The sequence below is a fragment of the Calonectris borealis genome, chromosome Z, assembly GCF_964195595.1.
Source record: "Calonectris borealis chromosome Z, bCalBor7.hap1.2, whole genome shotgun sequence".
Classification (NCBI taxonomy): Eukaryota; Metazoa; Chordata; class Aves; order Procellariiformes; family Procellariidae; genus Calonectris; species Calonectris borealis.
In genome coordinates, this window is record NC_134352.1 from 46,541,617 (window position 1) to 46,562,392 (window position 20,776).

The following is a 20,776-nucleotide window of genomic DNA, read 5'->3' on the forward strand; positions in this document are numbered from 1 at the left end:
CTGGAGAAAGAATAAAATCTTTTTTGGCATATACACAAGACTAAAAAGCAGACACAACTTGCATAGATTTTATCAGGGTCTTAAAAGACACACTTTTTTAAAAATAACATTGTCTAACTGAGCAACGAGGTAATGCAAGGAAGCATTTTTTCCTGCTGAGAACAATAAGAATTGCAATGGAAGAAAAATCATCCTTAGCTAGGGCAAGGACATGCTACATCTTTCAACAGTGAGGACAGGAAATTTCATGCAATTCCTTTTGATTGCATGGGGCAAACTCTCCCAGCAAAAAAACAAATAAATTTTCATTTTTTAAAAAAATTGCTTCTTGAGGTAAATACAACAGTTTAAAGAAAGTTAGTTCAGCTGATTGAGAACCCTGTCTTCAAAAACAGCTCTAGGGAGTTCAGCACAGCTGAAAGTAACAGTTTTGAATTCTACCTACCCAGGAGCATTTCATATTATAAAGAAAAGGTACTCTATGATTCAGAGTAGATCGTTCTTCTCACTCCCAGTTTAGTTCTTCACCTACTTGGGATTACACTGGATGCCTAAACCGCAATACATACTTCAGGTTCATCAAAATTGACACCTGGAAGACACAAAATCCTTATCTGAGCTGGCTCTAAGAAAGTAAGAATGTGACAATTTAAAAAACCACAACTGCTTCAGTTTCTTTATATTTCACATGCATTCTAACCCAAACTTTTCAATCCCTTTTCCTCCTGAGTTCCTCCTTTAAAGTATTAAAGTATTGAAGCTTTTATGGAATGCAAATGCCAAATTTTTCTCCAACTCCAGTGATGATTTTAAGTAGAGAAATCTAGCCTAGACAAGGAAAGGAAAATTGCTAGAGGCAAGTTTAAAAAAAAAAAAGAAAAAAAAGGAAGTGGTACACTAAGGCAGCTTCCCAAAAGCTGTAGATGATCAAAGAAAATATATTATGACTGTATATGTCAGAATCCATTGAAAGTCCTAATAATAGCAGCATACAACATGCCCTACATCTAAGCCTATTATTGCAGACTCTTATAAAAGAAACCTTAGTGTTTTAACAGGACGGAAACACAGTAAATGTTTTTCACAGATGTCTAATAATCAACTTAGACTTAGAGGTGTTTCTGCTTATGCAGAAAGCAGGACAGGTGAATTCTTCTACTGCATTCATTTAATTTTTAAACAGTTTTACAGACTTTACCAAGCAGTTATTACAAGGTCATGGTTGAACCCTGTGAGATATTCAGCACCATGTTAAGATACTTCCTCGTACTCCAAGGCAGTTCTTTACCACATGGTCCAGGTCCAGCATCCTCTGTTATGTTATTTTAAAGCCAGCTTTGTTGTTAAAACTTCTCTATCACCACAGTTAACCACAGTCTGGTTAACTTTCTATGGAGAGACCCAGGCTAAGTGCTGTTGATTGGTTTAGATTGAACATTAGGAAAAATTTCTTTACTGAAAGAGTGGTCAAGTCTTGGAACAGGCTGCCCAGGGAAGTGGTTGAGTCACCATCCCTGGAAGTATTTAAAGGACGTGTAGATGAGGCCCTTAGGGACATGGTTTAGTGGGCATGGTGGTGTTGGGTTGATGGTTTGACTGGATGATCTTAGAGGTCTTTTCCAACCTTAATGATTCGATGATTTTCTATATGTACCAGACCATCCGAACAGTAAAGGCAGGAATTAAAGCAATTCAAGCCAATGTGTTTCTTTTTAGGATTTCAATAGGCTTCACATAAAGCATGAGGAGAAGAACAAGTTTGAGCTTTGTAAAATATTTCTGAAAACATTTCTTTTACTTCGCTCAGGTGAACTCTTGCTCAGAGCACAGCAAATATGTACAGTAGTTCATACTTCTTAAGCTTCAGTTTGGACATTGGTTTTGCTTACTGAGATGGCATAGGAGAAGATAAAGCCAGATAAAAGAATTCTCTTTTTCATACACAGCCATCTTACCTGGACTACTTTAAAATTGTATCTTGCTTTCAGCATGGTCATCCTGTTTTGTCAGTTTTCCAACACACAGCTAGATCAATACAACTTTTATTAACTCAGAACTAGCTAAAAGGAAAGCTGAGACCCTTTAATGCTATGATTTGCCTAGTGAGCTGTCATTCTGAAATATGCAATTCACATTATCTACTATATTTACTTCCTATCCACTCTCATACAACAATTTTTTTTCCTATTTTTTAAAAGTTTTAGTGCTTTTTTAATGCTTTATCCTGGAAGTAATGGCATTTATTCATTTATGTCTGTTTATATCACAGCTCAGACAAGTATTTTTGTTACACATGGCCTGAGAAAACATTGTTACCTTTTTACTAACTGAATCACTACCTACATTCTATAGCAAGCAATGGAAGGATTCAGTCCTTGTAAGGCGCTTAATGCAGTCAGCTCTTACCTCAGTGACATATATGAAGCTGAAACTCACTACCAAGCCCAGAAACTATTACATATTACTATTACATACTACTATTACATATTGATGACACTTAGTAGATTTTCTGTAGGAACCTCCTGATAAACATATTCCAGTTTTAGGTACTATTTGACCTAAAAGGAAATTCACCTCTATCTTAACAAAACACAGCTGTTACAAAAAGTACTCTCAAACTCTGCTTTCAGGTGCTAAAAATAGAAAGGGGACTTGCCACAAAATAGTATAAAAAGGGAAATGCTGGTTTACAAGTTGTTGAATTTTAAATAACTTTTGCCAACAGAAGAAAGTCTTTGAGTTATATAAACTTGGCTGTGTCTGTTTTGTGAGATACGTGGAGAATTATGTAATTTTCTTTCTTTTTTTTTTTTTTTTTAATGTGCTGCATTTCTTCTGCATCTGCCTTGCTCCCAGTACATTCTCCTAAATAATCAAAAACCTGCTTTCAGTTAAATCAAACTGTCAGTACTGATTTCAATGGCAGCAGAGATTCCAACACATAAACAAATCTGGGCAAAACCTGAATACCTTATTGAAGGGTGAGTGATCACTGATCAAGGTACTAACCTTTTAACACTTACCACTAAAATATCTGTAGGCCATGTGATACAACTGGAGTATAACACATGGTTATAGTTTTTCCTGCAAAAATACTTATTTGCCTTGCTTATTTTTTAAGCTAGACATATTTTTCTGCAGAGTAGTAAGATACATAATTTGCAAAGAAAATATATGGCAGAACAAGACATAGAAAGCCATTGAAACTGCATGACACATTCAAAGGCATTCAAAGATTTGTTTATATATTTATGGTTGTTGCCTGGTAATTAAAGCAGTTAGTATGCCAGAAAAATTTAAGATTTTAAACAGTGAAATAAAACAACATACTTGATAAGTAGAAATGAGCTTGCTTCTTACCAACAGTTATTCTGGATAAGGACCTGTAGTTTGGCCATGCTTCACAGGACTATGGTAAAATAATGACACTGTTGGACTGCTTGTTCTAATTCAAGGATAATTTGTAATCAATAGGCATTTCTGCATATCCACAACAGAACGACTTTAATTTGCTACCTAATCATAGGCTGCCCTTGTCAGAAATTTTGAGAAGAAACAACAGCCATTCTGCAATTCTCTGCTCCCAAAAGAATAATATTTCACCCAGCCACCTATGACAGACACCCAAATGCATTTGCCCAGTGCTTATTATTTTCTTGCACTCTCTCCCTTAATGCTTCATTGCAGACAACACACTGAATTTTTCTCAGAAGCATCAAAACTGCTATGCTCTGAGGGTATGATGGTAAGTCAAACCACAATTTTATGGCATTGAGGAGTGTTGCATGACACTGCTTATGGTAGCTGGACTAGACTCTTGCATCCTGAACTTTCTGAAACATACTAAGCTTGTTTCTAAAACAGTTTTATGCCACAAGTTGGTGATTTTTTTTTAATGATGTATCACTTTGAACTTACGTCCCTTGCTGTTTCAGTTTTAACATCTTATGTAGCTGGTTTGTTGCTGGGGAAGACTCTTAGCACTTGAAGAGTGCAAGAGTGTGACATAATTTTTTTCAGGAAAGAAAAAATTCTGTGTCCACCTCCCGAAAACCGATATAGTTCTCTCCTTGCAACACAGAAGTTGCCTACTGTTTCTTCAAACCTTTCTATACAAACCACCACTCAGCTATTGATGACATATTTCTCTGTTGAAATGATATATTTATTGGCTTTAGTATTCTTCTACAAAACCAGATTTATAACTAATTTTCAAAATTTGCAAAGAAATATTTTACAAAGGTTTTCACGCCTACGCATTAAGGCCTGATTTTGAACTTTCCTATACGGACTATACACAGAGAAGTTCCGACAGCATCCAATAAACTAACTCCTAGGGCAGCTGCAATACCGAAACTTAATATATATATTATCAATTCAAAATTTTCAATTTTACTTCCATATGAACAAGTAACTATATCAGGTACAAACATAAACTAAGCACCACACTAGTGATCAATATTTAAATAATACTTGAAAAACTCAAAAATGCATTTGGGAAATAAAAATAATTCAGCAGTACTGTATTGGGTTTGTGTGGCAAGGTTTTGGTAGGGGGGAGTTGCAGGGGTGGCTTCTGTGAGAAGATGCCAGAAGCGTCCCCCATATCAGACAGAGCCAATGCCAGCCAGCTCCAAGACGGACCTGCCGCTGGCCAAACCTGAGCCCATCAGTGACGGTGGTAGCGCCTCTGGGATATTTAAGAAGGGGAAAAAAACGCTGCGCAACAGCAGCCAGAGGAGAGAAGTGGGAATACGTGAGAGAAACAGCCCTGCAGACACCAGTGCCAGTGGAGAAGGAGGGGAGGAGGTGCTCCAGGCGCCAGAGCAGAGATTCCCCTGCAGCCTGTGACAAAGGCCGTGGTGAGGCAGGCTGTTCCCCTGCAGCCCATGGAGGTCCACAGTGGAGCAGATACCCACCTGCAGCCCGTGGAGGAACCCATGCCAGAGCAGGTGTGACCCGTGGGAAGCCCACACCAGAACAGGCTCCTGGCAGGACCTGTGGCCCCATGGAGAGAGGAGCCCACGCTGGAGCAGGTTTGCTGGCAGGGCTTGTGACCCCGTGGGGCATCCACACTGGAGCAGTTTTTCCTGAAGGACTGTACCACTTGTAAAGGACATGCGGAAAGGACCCACGCTGGAGCCATTCGTGAAGAAGGGAAGCCCGTGGGAAGGACTCATGTTGGAGAAGTTTGTGGAGGACTGTCTCTCATGGGAGGGATCCCACACTGAAGCAGGAGAAGAGAGTGAGGAGGAAGGAGCGGCAGAAACGATGTGTGATGAACTGACCGCAACCCCCATTCCCCATCCCCCAGTGCTGCTCAGGGGGAGGAGGCAGAGAAATTGGGGCTGAAGTTGAGCCTGGGAAGAAGGGATGGGTGGGGGGAAGGTGTTTCAAGATTTGGTTTTATTTCTCATTACCCCACTGTGATTTAGTAATAAATTAAATTAATTTCCCCGAGTCGAGTCTGTTTTACCCATGATGGTAATTGCTGAGTGATCTCCCTGTCCTTATCTCGACCCACGGGCCTTTCTTCGTATTTTTTCTCCCTCTGTCCAGCCTAGGAGGGGGAGTGATAGAGCGGCTTGGTGGGCACCTGGCACCTGGCCAGCCAAGGTCAACCCACCACAAGTACACCTGTAACACTAATACAAATACATTTTTTTTTTAAATGAAAAGGTATTTCAGAATTTACTTAAACTCTTATGGAATTACAATAGGAAGATGTTAGAATAGGGATAAAAATCTTTGTATGCAAATAGGACAGAAGATTTCTTATATCCAGGCGGAAACACTTCTTTGCCAGAATGCACTACTTGATCTGCACACACACTGACTGAGAGAGAGGTGCCCACAGCACTCCATGCAACCAACCGGTTAAGAACGAGAGATGCGCTACCACACTAGTTCCAGATGTGTGGTTTTGAATTCTAAGGAGCTCAAGCTTTTCTACATTAGGAGAGTGAACCAGCAATTTTGCCAGAAGTAGGTGTAATCGAAAACACTTCCATTAAAAGAGTAAATAAAGCAGTTGTTCCTTTGCACACCCCACGTTACAGCTTCCACTGCACGTAGCACAGAGGGAGCTACACAGAAACAGAAAAAAGCATATGAAATTTCTCAGTGGGAAATGAACATACGTGTGAAACCTGTATTATGGAACCCCCTCCATGTGAAGGTATAGTGCAGGAGAAATAAGTAGATCAATATTTCTGATAAAGAAGCATAGGCTGTTATAACAGTGATTTGTCAGAAAGTGTGTGGTGTGTGTGGAAACCTTGAAAAAATTGAAAGGAAATGTTTTTTTTCTGGACAAACAAGATTACAGAAGTAAATTATCTAAAGCATGCACTTTAGTAACTACATTTTCCAAATAATTTCAGGACAAGATTAACTTCTTCAATAAAGACTTCTACAAGACAAAGTGGGAACTCTCCTTACAAGACAGAATTACTCTATAAAGGAGCATTTTGTGAAAAAGGAGTTGCAAGTGACTCAATATCACCTCACCAACTGCTCCTGCAGTTTGGAGATATATGCAATTTATCATATCTTTGCTATTGTGACTGGATGGCAGAAATATAGACCTTGGAGTCTAAAACCCTGTTATGCTGCTAATGAGTCTGAGGCAAGACTGCAAAACCAATTGCAGTAGACAGGTTCATAGACTTCTATATAATACAGTGTAAAAATATTTATATTTAAAATACAATATTGAAGAATAATAAATTCAGCCTTAAATCTTCCTTTTTCTTTGAATTTTCACTGAACTGAACTCTGAGTAAACAGCGTATACTCTGATATAAGACACTCAAATCTGCTTAGTCTTTTGGTGTAAGGGGTATTACACCTAAGGAAACCTTACATAGCATTATTATGTACTGATCCACTAGTTATCTGTGATTTTCAGTGTTAATCGATAATTAGTGATTTAGCTAATTCCCTGGCTAACTTAGGGCTACCATAATTTTGAATTAGCATATTATAAACTACTTCTGTAATGAAGAAAATTTGCAATTCACTGTATATGTCCCTGTAGTGATTTTGCATATATCAAGAAAAATATATATTAACATATATTTAAAAACCCTGGTAAAATAAAAATAGACCATAAAATAATTAATATGATGGACACGTTCTTCATGAAATGACGGGATATGATGCTTAAAAAAAAACCTTCCCCAAAACAACAGAAAAACAAGAAGTGGTGGTTGATACAGAGAAAAAGAAATATTGAGGAATTATGGAGACTATTCTATAGCGAAAGTGTTTTTTCAGCAACTTTTGAGCCTGATCATGATATTTCTCAAAAAGGGGAATGTAGGCTGCAAGTGAATTTGGTGAATTACGTTTCCCACCTTACAGAGAAGGACTGCTAACCACCAGCGTGTTTAGGAGCAGGGTTCTTCCTGTCCTGTCCGGCTGACATGACTCCGTTCTGCATATGCAAACACTCGCTGATGTAGAGAATGGAAATCCAGTGCTGCCAATGCCCAGAGAATGCTTTCACCAGCAATCCAGTATTTATTCTCTTGCCCTTAGTATTTAGTACTTCGTTAGTCATGGATGTGAAGTGGGACTAAAATTTTGGAAAAAAGTTCCCTCACCTCTATCCCTCAAATAAAATATGCTGAAGAGCAAATATGATTATATCTCCGACATAAAATTTTACCTGCTGAAAAAGATAATAATAATAATAATCAGAATGGCTTTCTGAAATTTTGGACAGTTTTCAAGGGGGATAGTAATGACATCAGAATTACACTTCTGACTCCAAGAAGCACTTCATTATTTAGACAAACTAAACCAATGTTGACTTCTGTTTCCCATGTCCTGAATAAATAACCAGCAGACAGGCAAGAAGGGCTGTCCCAGCCTTTACTTTGCTTTGCCTTTCTATTGCCAGCAATAACATATTTCATCTCAAGCCTAATGGAATAATTTCCTTGACACAAAGCCAGTTTTTTCATTTATTCTGCTCAGAAAAATAGAAAAAAAATAAGTGATGTTCAATGTAAAGATTTCTTTAGAATAACTTTTGATGAAATTGATGATGCTTTCATTTGAGTTAATTAAATCTCATCAGCCTAATACAATGAATGTGCAAAGCAAATACAATGAAGTATGCTCTTAAATATTGACTTTTTAGCACTTGCTTATTCAGTACAAGATCTTACATTACGAAGTGTGTGAAAAAATTTAAATATGAAATTACTGGAAAGCCCTTAGACAAGTAACTATATCTCTAAATCTTGGAGAAAACAGTTGTTTTGGAACGAAATTACCACTTTTGATAAAGATTTCCTTTGTACTGATGTTTTTGATTTGATTTTTTTCTCCATAAAATTTTTTGTTCGTAATTTTCCTACTTTCCTTCTATAGAAGGCAATCTATTTTGCTGAAATCATCTCACTTCCGTCTTTTCTTAAAAGTACGTTTATCACAAGGAAAGCTAATCTTTAATGTTCATTTTTCATTAATATTATACATATTACATCCTTTGCATACTGTTTGGGGATATGATAAAATGTGTTTAATTTCTACACAGAAAAGACTTTATTTACAATTAAATGTTAAATATACTTAATTATCAGCTGCCTTGGATGCTCTAAATAAAAGTCTTTTGAATTAAGATTAGAGCCTTGCAGTAGAAGCACTAACGATTCTTTAACTTCAGTGAGTCATGGTCTATTCCATTTGTTTCTAAGTGCATCCCACTTAAATCTGTACTACATCAATAAATACCTGTGATAACAGCTCTCTTTTAAACTCTGCTGCATTGATTTTTCCTGGGTATATTGTCAATAACATTGTTAAATGTGTTCATGAATAATCACCAAATTCTAAATGTCTACTAAATATTTGTTAATATTGACTTACTTGTCAGTTCTTTGGAGGTTTGATAATCTTTAACAATTTATAGTTCACACAGTACTCAAAATTAATAATTGAAACTATTTTCTGTATCAGAGATTGTTGTTTTCCAAAGTGCTTCTGTGCAGTAACTATCCTGGCAAATTTCTTTTAAAGTCCATACTTAGATCCATATCTATCAGTTTACAGTATTTGGGATAGTTCCTTTCAGTAAAAAATCAAATCTTCCTTACTTTTTATATCAGCATTGGTTAAGACAATATACTGTAGTTCTGTCTGCTGATTTGTCAGTAGTTTTAAGTTAATGAAAAGTAAAGTGTAGATATGCTATTTATTGGAAAATATAACTAGAAAGACAAAAGGATATATGCTGTATAACATGCTAAACTGAGCAGGTTGGGGGGTAAGGGGGAAGGACCCAAAGCTTGCAAACAATAGCAAGAAAGGAATCAGAGTGGTCTGTACATGGTATGCATATGTCCATCTCTCATTGGGCCACAAGAAGGACCTGCCTATTCAGAGTAATGGTGATCTCAAAATACTAGAAGCAATGCAAACTCTGCTGAAGAACTGGAATACTATTTCCTGCTCTCCTCTTTCCTCAACCAACTTCTAGGTTTGGCTTTGACAGTTTCTTCTATTTTCCTCTTTGAAACACCTTGAGGCTTTACGGATTCACTTTCATGTATTCAAGCATCCGGAGTGATTATTTTAAATTGGATGAACACCATTGATTTTGTGCATGTTATAAAAGGCTGTGTTCCAAACAGGGATTCCTATTCTTTCACATTCTTTTACAATTTTTCAGCCTCCCTGCTCTCTTCATTTTCCGTCTCATCTCCCCTCTCAGATGGCACAGTAAGGAAAAGCTACAAAACCTTTGCTTGTTTATGCTTGTTAGGGCCCACTAATTAACATCTCGAAGACTTAACAGTTAGGTTTGACATCTCATCAAAACATCACAGAAAGGTTCATTACCCTGATGCATGCTAGAGCTGCCACATTTATCTGGAATTCTAAATGACTCAGGAATGCAGGAGGAATTCAGAAAACTATTTGCAACATAGTGTTTAATAGGAATAGAGAAATGTTACCAAGTACTCAAGAACAAAAAACAGTGACACATGAAGTCTGTATATTTTATATCAAAAATCCTGTAAACCAAAAAAAAGCCCAAAGTGGGATTCCCTAAGTAAATGGTGTCAAAATTCTGTAAAAGGTTCTCCAGCATTTTATTCTTTATTCTTAAAGGCTTCATATCACTAGTTGCTTAAGGCTGGGTAAGAAAAACAGCATTTGTAAAATATGGAAATTTGATGATTCTTGACAGAAATACTTTTGGGAGTAGTTAACAGATGTATGCATCGTCTTGCACATAATGATTTCTCATCTTGAATAAGCAGTGCTGGCCTGATTTTTAGGAAGAACATTCAATGCAGCTGCCAGGAGAGGAGGTGGGGGACCACTCCGCTCCTTCTGATATACGGCTGCTCTCTAGGGCCTCTTGCCTCTGAATTCAGCTCTAACGCGATCCAGAGATGTTCTGGCAATACCTCCTTTCCCCTGTTAATAATGTGACCAGCCAGAAGAAAGCAGGGGCCATTGCAGCAGTTGCTTCCTATTTAAGGATTTGCTTATACAAGACTAGCCACAGATAATTTCCTTTGGTTATGTGCCAGCTGCCTGTAGACACGAGAGCTCCCAAGCTCACTAAGGACAGTCCGTACGACACGGTTCTCGTGCAGGCTGTGCACATATGTTTCTTCCTGTAGGCTTCCTGTGAATGCACGGAGATGCCAAGAACCATCTGATTTTCAAACTACCGCCTCTCTAACTTTGCTGCCACCTCGAAACCCCATGCAAACTCCACATGCATATCTCCAGTGACGTCTCAGCTTCCAACAAGTTGGTGCCTACTTAGGACTCTTGCTTCAGCAAGGCCAAAATGTCATTCAGGTGTTGCGAGCTCTCTGTGAGCACTACAGCTCACCCTGGCATTTAGCCACAAACCTGTACAATATGCAGTGGCTGGGATGGGGAAGGTATGTCTGTTAATAAGCTGAGATACTAGAATATTTTCCCATACTTAGATTTCTTAAAAAAAAGTGAAAGGAAATTACCTTCTCTCATAACATTTTCAACTCTACATTGCTCTTTCATATGCTAACAGAACAGACATGTTAACAGAAGAACATTTGGTTAAAAATAGAATCCTTTGAACAAAGGAACAATTTGTCACAAACAAACTGCTAGAGGTTCTTGGTCAAAATTTACAATGTGATGAACTCTTCAAATTACATTTAATTGCAATTTTACTAGCTCAGTAATAGGTACCACAATTGAAAAAGAAACTGCAGAAACCCCTTAATTTATTCCCTGTCAGGTTTTCAACTGTATCTAATTAATTATCAATATTGCCATAGAAATAAAAGGTAGAAGCAGAGTGAGAAACAGACTCTCATTGGGTAACGCCTTTTGTGAAAATTCATTCAAACAAAATTAAGATTAGATTAGATTCAACACAATGGAAGTCTGGCCTTCAAAATAATTTAATATGCAAAATTGTCTCCTACTTCTGATACAAGTATTACTAGGAAGCAATGGATCATTTTATTATATAAGACCAGAAAGTAGCCAATTGTGCAATATTTAAACAAAAATATTCACTTAATCATCTGACAGGACATCAATGTACCTATTTCTTCCTTGAAACCTATTTTATTGGTGTGAACTGTCATCAAAGGGAATTTTTTTTTTAATAATACCACACTCTTAAAAGTTGTATTCTGATTAGACGTGCATATCCACGTTGTATTTTTGGAAGAGTATGGCTGTAAGTGCAGGGAGAGAACAGCCAGTTTGAGGCTATGCATGTAATCTGTAACGTGCAGCTCATTGCTTTCTGCAGATGTGCGAAATTTTGGGGTTTTTTGTTTGTTTTGTTGTTGTTGTGGTGGTGGTGGTTTTGTTTGTTTGTTTGTGGTTTTTTTTCCCCCTGAAAAAGATATATTTTGTGGTATACACCATCTCTCTCCTGTTTCAGAGTTCTCCCTAAGATGGCTGCACGGCTTACACATTATTAGTGCATGTAAATTATTCAGCTGCTTTTAACGGCACATCAATCTACTTTCAGCATTAAAACAGGGACTACCAGTGAGACCAACAGCTAAAGTAAAGAGGCTGCAAAAGAGGATCTTTTGAATATTATTCAAAAGTACTGTAACATTGTCCCCTGAATTGAGACTGCAGAAAGCAAAGTGCAAAAGCAGACGTGCTTTAGAAAGGGGATCACCTCAAGCCACTTCTCAGGGAGTATGAGAAAGTGCCTGACATGGACCTTTTATGATTACGGGCAGACTGCAAATGCAAATGTTATGTTTGTGTCAGGAGCAATAAGGGTATATCACATGAGGTCAATCAAAGGGGAATATTTTGCAAACGTATCTGATTGGGCTATCGGATTCTCACAGATTAATTATTTAGATAAAATCACTGGAAAGATGTGTGAGGAAGTTTGACAGAAATTTTTCTGTGACTACTTTAAGTCTTTTGCTTAAGGACAGGGGAGTTATGGGAATGGAGAGGATCTGAAGGTGAATATAGGGCAATTTATAGATGTAAGCTCAGAAAAAGTCAAGTAAGCTGGGACCTGTTGAACCGGTCTTCAGAACATGATGTTTTGCTTAAGAAAATAAAGAAAAAACTTACATATTAAGGAGTAAGGATAAGAATAAGGAACAAGATTATCTGCAGATCACAACTAGCAGCACAAAAAGAAATTTCTATGAATAGCCAAAATGTAATTTGGTTTTTTTTCTGTATGTGAGATGGCATACCTTCTTTAAAACATCCTGGCTAGACCTCATGAGATACAAGCATTGTTTCTTACCGCTCTGTTTTGATCACTTTCAATTAAATTTTAGAGTCCACATAACTGATAATGTCTCTGAATTTATTCAAACAATGAACTTTAGTGTTTGCTTATGGTCATGATTTTCTGTAAACAAGTCTTTTAAAGATGTACACTTGCTTATACAAAGCCCTAGGCAATTCCATTATGGATCTTTTGTGATATTATAGACACCAGAATAATTTCCTTTTTGGTAAATGGGTGAAGTGGAATAAAAGCAGAACGCACTGTAAGGAAAAAAAAAGTTGAAATTGTTCTTTCTAAAGATATTTTTCATATTCACTCCAGCAGTCTTTTATTATGGCTATATATTGGTACTATGTAAAGTTTACATAGCACCCACAAAACACAAGGAGTCTTATGAAGAGTTATAAAGAAGAGATTTCGTACTCTAAGAATGCAGTTTAAATAGCCCATGCACACATAAAAGAAGCAGAGAAGGACAGGAATGGAAAATAACAACAGGAGCAAGGCTAAACAGGATTGTGTAATATCTTAGTAATGTCACAATTGTTTAGATTTCTGACTGTCTAGTCTGATGACATTTGCTAAATGAAGAACTGTGCAGGAAAAGCCTTAGAAAAGATGCAACTTTAAGAAAAAGATTTTAAAAAAATAAAAACTCAAAGAATGCTCATGTATGTTGTGAGAGACTTTAAGGATCTCTTATTTTGATATAAATGCAAAAACTGGAGCACAGGGAGTCAATGAAAAGGTTAATGCTCAAAAGCAAAGACCCTTTTATAAACCTATGCAGGTGTTGTGATTTTTTTTTTGTTCAGAGTGTTATAAAACAAACGACAACACATGACCACAATACAAGATTTTTACAGATATGCATTCTTACGGTTTTCAGTCCAAATTTATGTGTTTGGCAATGAGAAATACTTATACCTTAAAGGAGGAAAAAAAAAAAAGTGTGATGAACCATCAGTGAGTACACAGACATTGCAGACAGCAATTGGAACTAAGTGAAGCCCCAAAACTTCAAGCCACAAAAAGTTAGTAATTAGCAGGCTTCTACTTGCCCTGCCAGCAGAGCCCGTAGAGGGAGATATTCACTAAACCTGTCGATGGACTAGGTACAATCTTCAGGCCTGTAGATGCCTCAGTTTTAAGACTGAAATTTGATTAAACAGTCTGCCTTAATTTGTACAGTTAAAATGGTAACCTACCATGAAGATGTACAATTGAACCAAAGAAAAGTCAACTATAAAAGAAATGGATCTTAAGACCGAAAATCTGCAAGAAAAATTCCAAGCCGAATATCTGAAGCTCTTTACAAAAAAACCCAGGAATGAACGGAGACAGATGTGTGGTGGATGGAAGAAGAGGAATTAACATAAAATGAATGTAAAAGCATGTAATTGAGTAATAAGGACTCTTGACTACAGCATGGAAGGACCTGCAGGCATTTGGTGTCGTCTTCAATCCAATTAAACAAAATTGTTCCCAAGGGATTGCAGAGCACCGATCCAAAGTCATTCAGACAAAACTATTTAAGAATTCTGAATTCTTACTATTTCTACATAAACTCATTAATCACAAAGCAGAAACAAATAAACAAAATTCCATCCCCCCTAAAAAGGTCTAACAACAGCTACTCCAAGAACTAACACTTTCCTGACTACCTTGGGAAACAGTGATTGAGAAAACTGCTGGCTGGCTTTGCAGACCAGCTGGTGACTGAAGGAGTCACAGCCTATCTAGTGGAGCCCCTTCAAATCTGCACATCTGGTTAGCACTGATTTTCACTAGGATTAATGCTTGGAAAAGCCTCAGCAGCCAGCTTCAAGTAAACTTGCCAGTATAATTTCCTGCATTTTTGAGAAGGGAATCCAAAAACCCATCTGATCCATTACTGGCCATTTGAGCATAAACCAGTGAATATCTCCAGTAACCCAGTGATGCATCTGTTTGCTGACATGACAGAGAACAGGACTTGGTGACTGAAGCATCCAGTCGTTCTTAGGCCCTGTGTACCTATCGCAGACGCCGTATCACATAATCCCGTTGCGTATATTGGGATGTGTCCTTAGAGGAGCATAGTCTTTCACATTTACAATTCTTGTTGTAAGACTGTTTCAGAATATTACTGCTGATAAGGTCGGGGAACTTTTCCCCCCCTCCTAATGTACATTTATGATTGGTCTGCTTTTTTACCATTTGCTTCTCTTTCAATAGCCATAACTGTTGCTGGATTAACTAGTTCATCCTTTCCCCTGTTTATTCAACTATGTTTACAGATACTTTCCCAAATATTTGTTTTTTAAGCTGAAGGAGCCTCTCTCCTCTATCCTCTATTTTAAAAATATTCTTTAGACCCTCACAGATCATCAAGCCACCCTTTCCTGAATGACTTCCAAGTTTGGCAATGCTGCCTGCTACACCACTTCATAAAAAGAAAAAAAAAAAAACAAGAAAAAAACCTAGACCAAGCAATTCACCACCAACTATCCAAACTGTCCTTCCCTAGAGGTTACAATTCTGCATTTTTTTCTTATTATTAGCTCATGGTATTCAATCCTGGTATGTCTTCTACTACCATAGTGGAAAAAAATCGTTTTGAGGTGAAAGTCAAATCTCATCAGAGAGAAAAACCTCACCCTCTATTAGTTAGAAATACACCTTTATCCTAAGTAAGCACAGGCTGGAGTTTTGTCCCTCCCACCATGTCCCTCTATCCCTTTGAGTATTACATTCTTCATAAAGAAAAATGAAGTGTTGATTAAAAGAATCTTTAGAAGCTTAAGGAAGAAAAATGAAAATTTTACCTGAAGAAGTTCAGTAAAATATTGCTCATACTAATCTCAGTTTTTTTTGCGCTCTGGGACCTTCTGATCTCTCACTTAATTGCTCCTAACTCATCACCAGAAAAACATATGCAACAAAAATCATAACTTCTCTTTTATATGGTATTCTCTCTGTTCCATTATTTCTTTGTTGATTTGAAAAGATGTCCTGAAGACATGCCACTCAGTAGGAGACTTACCACCATATTTAAGCACATGTGAAACATGAGTGGGGGTTGGAGATTAAAGGTCACTAGGAACTTAAAACAGAACAAAAACCCAAACATGATTTAAAAGGATTGTGGGTGCTTCAAAACATGCGCTGTTTCAGTTCTAGACCTAGTTCTACACTCTCATCCAATGCTGGAAAACTGAGATAATCCATCACAGAGTAATTAGGGCATAACATTTGAAGTTTGTCACATACAATGTTTTCTTTCCCTGGTTAGTGCTTCTTGGGACTTAAAATATGCAATATGCTAATGACACCAACAGCACAGAGGTGAGGGTCAATGAGTTCAACAGGCCACGCACGCGCTGAGCATTGCAGAAACAGAAGCTTTTTTCACATACTTCCTCTAAAATCACATCTGGTATAGTTACAGATGTTACAGAAGCAGGACAGAAAAAAGAGTGCCAAACGTACACAAAAGCTAAAGGTGTTTTAACAGTTTGTAAAGAAATAAAGCAAATAGACCTCAAAAAGAGCCTTTGGTTTAGATCAAGAATTCAGTGCATCATAAAGTTAAGCAGACAGATGGAAAGTTCAGAAATCTCTGAGATAATCAGACTGCAACAGTACCGAGAGAACTATCTGCAGTGATCTTTGTGAAATTGTAAAAGAAGAGTCTTCCTGAGGAAGCACATTGCCATAGCTGAGATTTCAGCAAGTTAATTCAGTCATTTCAATCTAGAAATTGGTAGTGGGGTGATGCTGGATTCTCCCTCGTTTTCCCCAAAAGAGCAGGAGGAGATGCCACCACAGGTGAAACAGTACCTCAACCACAGTCATGTATGGAAACGGACAACTAAAGAAGCAGGCAGCAGCACACTCTAGCACTGAAAATCCCCAAGCAGACATTTGACAGTCTGGAATTACCTGTTTCCTGTCAGCTATATTTGCTCACTGATTTTTGGAGAAAAGTCAGTCATCAGCTATTCCTTATAAATATTTTTTTCTGGGCAAACTTATAACCAAAAGTACATAAAAACAGATTTAATTTATTGGCATGACAGTTCTTTAGTAACAGGTACAGCTGTCCACATCAGTCCTTGAATATAAACACTTTTCCCTGACAGAGCCTGAAATCTACAGCCTGAACCTTTGACGACGATGATATTTTTCTTCGAATTCTGGGAGTATGCTTTTCTTTTTCAAGATACCAGTCTGCCACAAATCAATATTTAACATCACCATTTCTTGTTCAGAGCCAACAATATGCGTATTCACAGTACTGCTACCTCCATGAAAACGACACTGGCTTATCTCAGGCAAGACAGCGGAAAAGGGCCGGCAGCGGAAACAGGAGGTTGAGTCCCACCGGAATTCAGGTGCCCCACAAAGGTCAAGTTTCGGTCTTATTTCACCATATCTTTACATTTGATACTTTACTGGAAACCGAATTAGAATATGATAAATACAATATAATCTCAAAGAAAGGAACCAGAACAAGAGATGATAGATTCAGAGGTGAAACATGAACTAGCAAGTGGTTAAACCTAAGGTCTTATGTACAGCTACAAGATCAGAGAAGTCTCAGTTATCCTCTTACAAACTAGTGGGAAAAAACCCCACTCCTAAATCTATCAAAATACACGTCTCTAGTACTTGCTTCCTGCAGCCTCTGTCCTAGTGAAGCCTTCTCTTCTGCTTTGAAAAGGCCACCTGTAAAGAGTCAGTCAAGAAGAATGACATCTGTTGCAGCCCAGAAGTCTTTCCTAGTAAATGATCCAAGAAGAGCAGCACATAGAGGGAGTCAGTAGAGAGGCTGCCTAATATTTGTTCTAACCTTGTGAGTAGGTGGGGATCACCTGTCACGATGAGTAAATCACAGACCTGGTCTAAACACCATGCAGCCCTCTGCTACAACTATGACTGCACATAACAGGAACTCCTGCAAAGCAGTTTACAATTGGCAGTAAATGGCTCTCCAGAACTGCGACAAGACACAGTGCATTACATAAAAGCATGTTGTTTCAGTGAAACCTGCTTGTTAAATACTCTAGAAATACTTCTGTCTTTCTGTAAAAGATTTCCTAAGTAATTATGACCAGATCTCTGAACTGACTGAGGCACGTGCACCAAGCACATTTTTAAAATTAAAGATAAAAACCTTCTCCTGCTAGAGCTGTCTGATTATTAAACAAATTGAGAAAAACCACTGTGAGAGTTACAACCTTTCTCATGAAAAATGCTACAATATACATCAGAACATAATTTGTCATTTAAAGAGCATTTTATGGCTACCATTTTACCCCTTCAGGATAAAGCTTTCTGATATATTTTCCTATCACAAACTCATTCCTGCACCACAATGAATTTCTTTCCAAATCAGTTCCTAATATGGTTCCAGCACCTTCTGCATGTTTTGGGCTAGAGTATCAAATAATATAACAGTCTACGCTGCTGACAGTGACATGGAGGAGAAAAACACTTAAACAGACTTCATGAAAACAATTAGAAGGCCAGACATAAATGAACTATCTGTAATCTCAGAGTAAACATGTGACCTACTACCAGATGACTCGTGAGCAGACTGCCACTTAAAATAAATAGATCAAGACATAAAAAAATATTGATGCAGAGCAGCATATGACCCCCCTCAAGAAAGCAACGTCAGTTATTTCTGAGAGAGAAATAGGAGTGGCAGAACAGGTCATCTCACATCTCCTGATGGTACAACACTGTGCAGTAGTCTTTCACCTACATGAAATCTCAAATAAACTCAAATCCACACTAAAATCTCTTTCTGTTCTCTTGGGTATCTATATGAAATGTACCAAAATAAAGAAATTAAGAGCAAACAGTTAACCACCTTTTTAATATGTACACCTAATAACATATTTTTGAGGGTTACTGTATTCTGCAAGAATACATAAATACATTTGAAGTGCTATCTATGTATTGCCTATGGCAGAAAATTTACAACATGAAGGAGTGGGTGTTCCACTCACTACTGAGTCAGCATTCATGATACAGAGACTGTGTTTTAGTCAGGTTTGCATTACTCTTAATAGTCTCCATGTGGACAAATAAAGAATAGGCATAGGGAAATAGCTATTTAAAGTGTATGGAGACATTCTGAGAGGAATGCAGAGACATCATCTGAGCTTCCAGAGATGAGGTTAGGAAAGCCAAATCCCAGCTGTAACTGAATCCAGCATGGGATGTCAAAGGCAACAAGCAAGGCTCGTATAAGTAGGTAGGTGACTAGGAGGTTAGGGAAAATGTGGGTCCATTGCTGAATGAGGCAGGGGCCCTGGTGACACAGTACATGGAAAAGGCTGAGGTACTGAATACCTCCTTCATCTCAGTCTTTACTAGCATGACCGGCCTTCAGGAATCCCAGGTCCCAGAGACCAGGGGGAAAATCTAGAGAAATGAAGACTTGCCCTTGGTGGAAGAGGATCGGGTTAGCAAATAAATGCTTAAGCAAACTGGTCACACATAAGTCCATGGGTACTGATGGGATGTACTTGTGAATGCTGAGGGAGCTGGCTGATGTCATTGTGAGGCCACTCTCAATAATCTTTGATCAATCATGGTCATTGGGAGAAGTACAGGAGGAACTGAGAAAAGCAAATGTCACTCCTATCTCCAAGAAGGGCAAGAAGGAGAACTGACCAGGGAACAACAGGCTGGTCAGCCTCACTTCAGTCCCGGCGAAGGTGATGGATCAGCTAATCCTGGAAAGCATTTCCAGGCACGTGAAGGACATGAAGATGATTGGGAGGAGTCAACATGATTCACCAAGGGGAAGTCATGCTTGACCAGCTTAATAAACTTCTCTGACAAAATGACTGGCCTGGCAGATGAGGGCAGAGCAGTGGATATTGTCTAGCTAGATTTCAGTAAGGCTGAAAGATCCTCATAGAGAAGCTGATGAAGTATGGGCTGGAGGAGCAGACAGTGAGGTGCATTGAAAACTGGCTGAGTGGTTGGGCCTAGAAGGTGGTGATCAGTGGCACGAAGTCTAGTTGTAGGTCAGTAACTAGTGATGTACCCCAGGATCAATACTGGGTCCAGTCCTGCTCAACATCCTTATCTGGATGAAGGGACTGAGTGTACCCTCAGCAAGTTTGATGATGACACAAAACTGGGAGGAGTGACTGATACACCAGAGGGTCATGCTGCCATCCAGATGGACTTTGACAGGCTGGAGAAATGGGTTGACAGGAAACTTAGGAAGTTCAGCAAAGAGAAGTACCAAGTCCTGCACACTACACCACACACCAGTATACGCTGGGAAGGAGCTTTATAGAAAAGGCCCTGAGGGTGCTAGTGGAAACCAAGTTGACCATGAACCTACAATGTGCCCTTGCTGCAAAGAAGACTAATGATATCTTGGGCTGCAGTTGGAGGGTATTGACAGCAGGTCAAGAGAAGTGATCCTTCCTCTCTGCTCAGCACCAGTGAGGACACACCTGGAGTACTGTGTCCAGTTCTGGACTCCTCAGTACAGTACAAGAGAGACAAGAACATACTGGAGAGAGTCCAGTGAGGCCACTAAGAAAATGGGACCAAATCAGCAAATTTGTAGACAATACAAAATTGGGAGGAGTGCTTAATACACCAGAGGGTTGTGCTGCTGCCCAGAGTGACCTCGACAGGCTTGAAAAATGAGCAAGCAGGAACCTCATGCAGTTCCACAAGGGGAATTGCCAAAGTCCTGCACTTGGGGAATAATAACCCCAAGCACCAGCACAGGCTGAGGCTCAACCAGCTGGAAAGCAGCTTTGCGGAAAATGCCCTAGGGTTCCTGGTGGACATCAAGTTGAACAGGAGACAACAATGTGCCATTGCATTAACAAAAGCTAATGGCATCCTGGGTTGCATTAGGAGGAGCGTTGCCCGCAGGTCAAGGGAGGTGATCCTTCACTTCTGCACAGCACTGGTGAGGCCACACCTGGAGTACTGGGTCCAGTTCTGGGCTCCCCTGTACAAGAGAGACATGGACATACTGGAGAGAGTTCAGTGAAG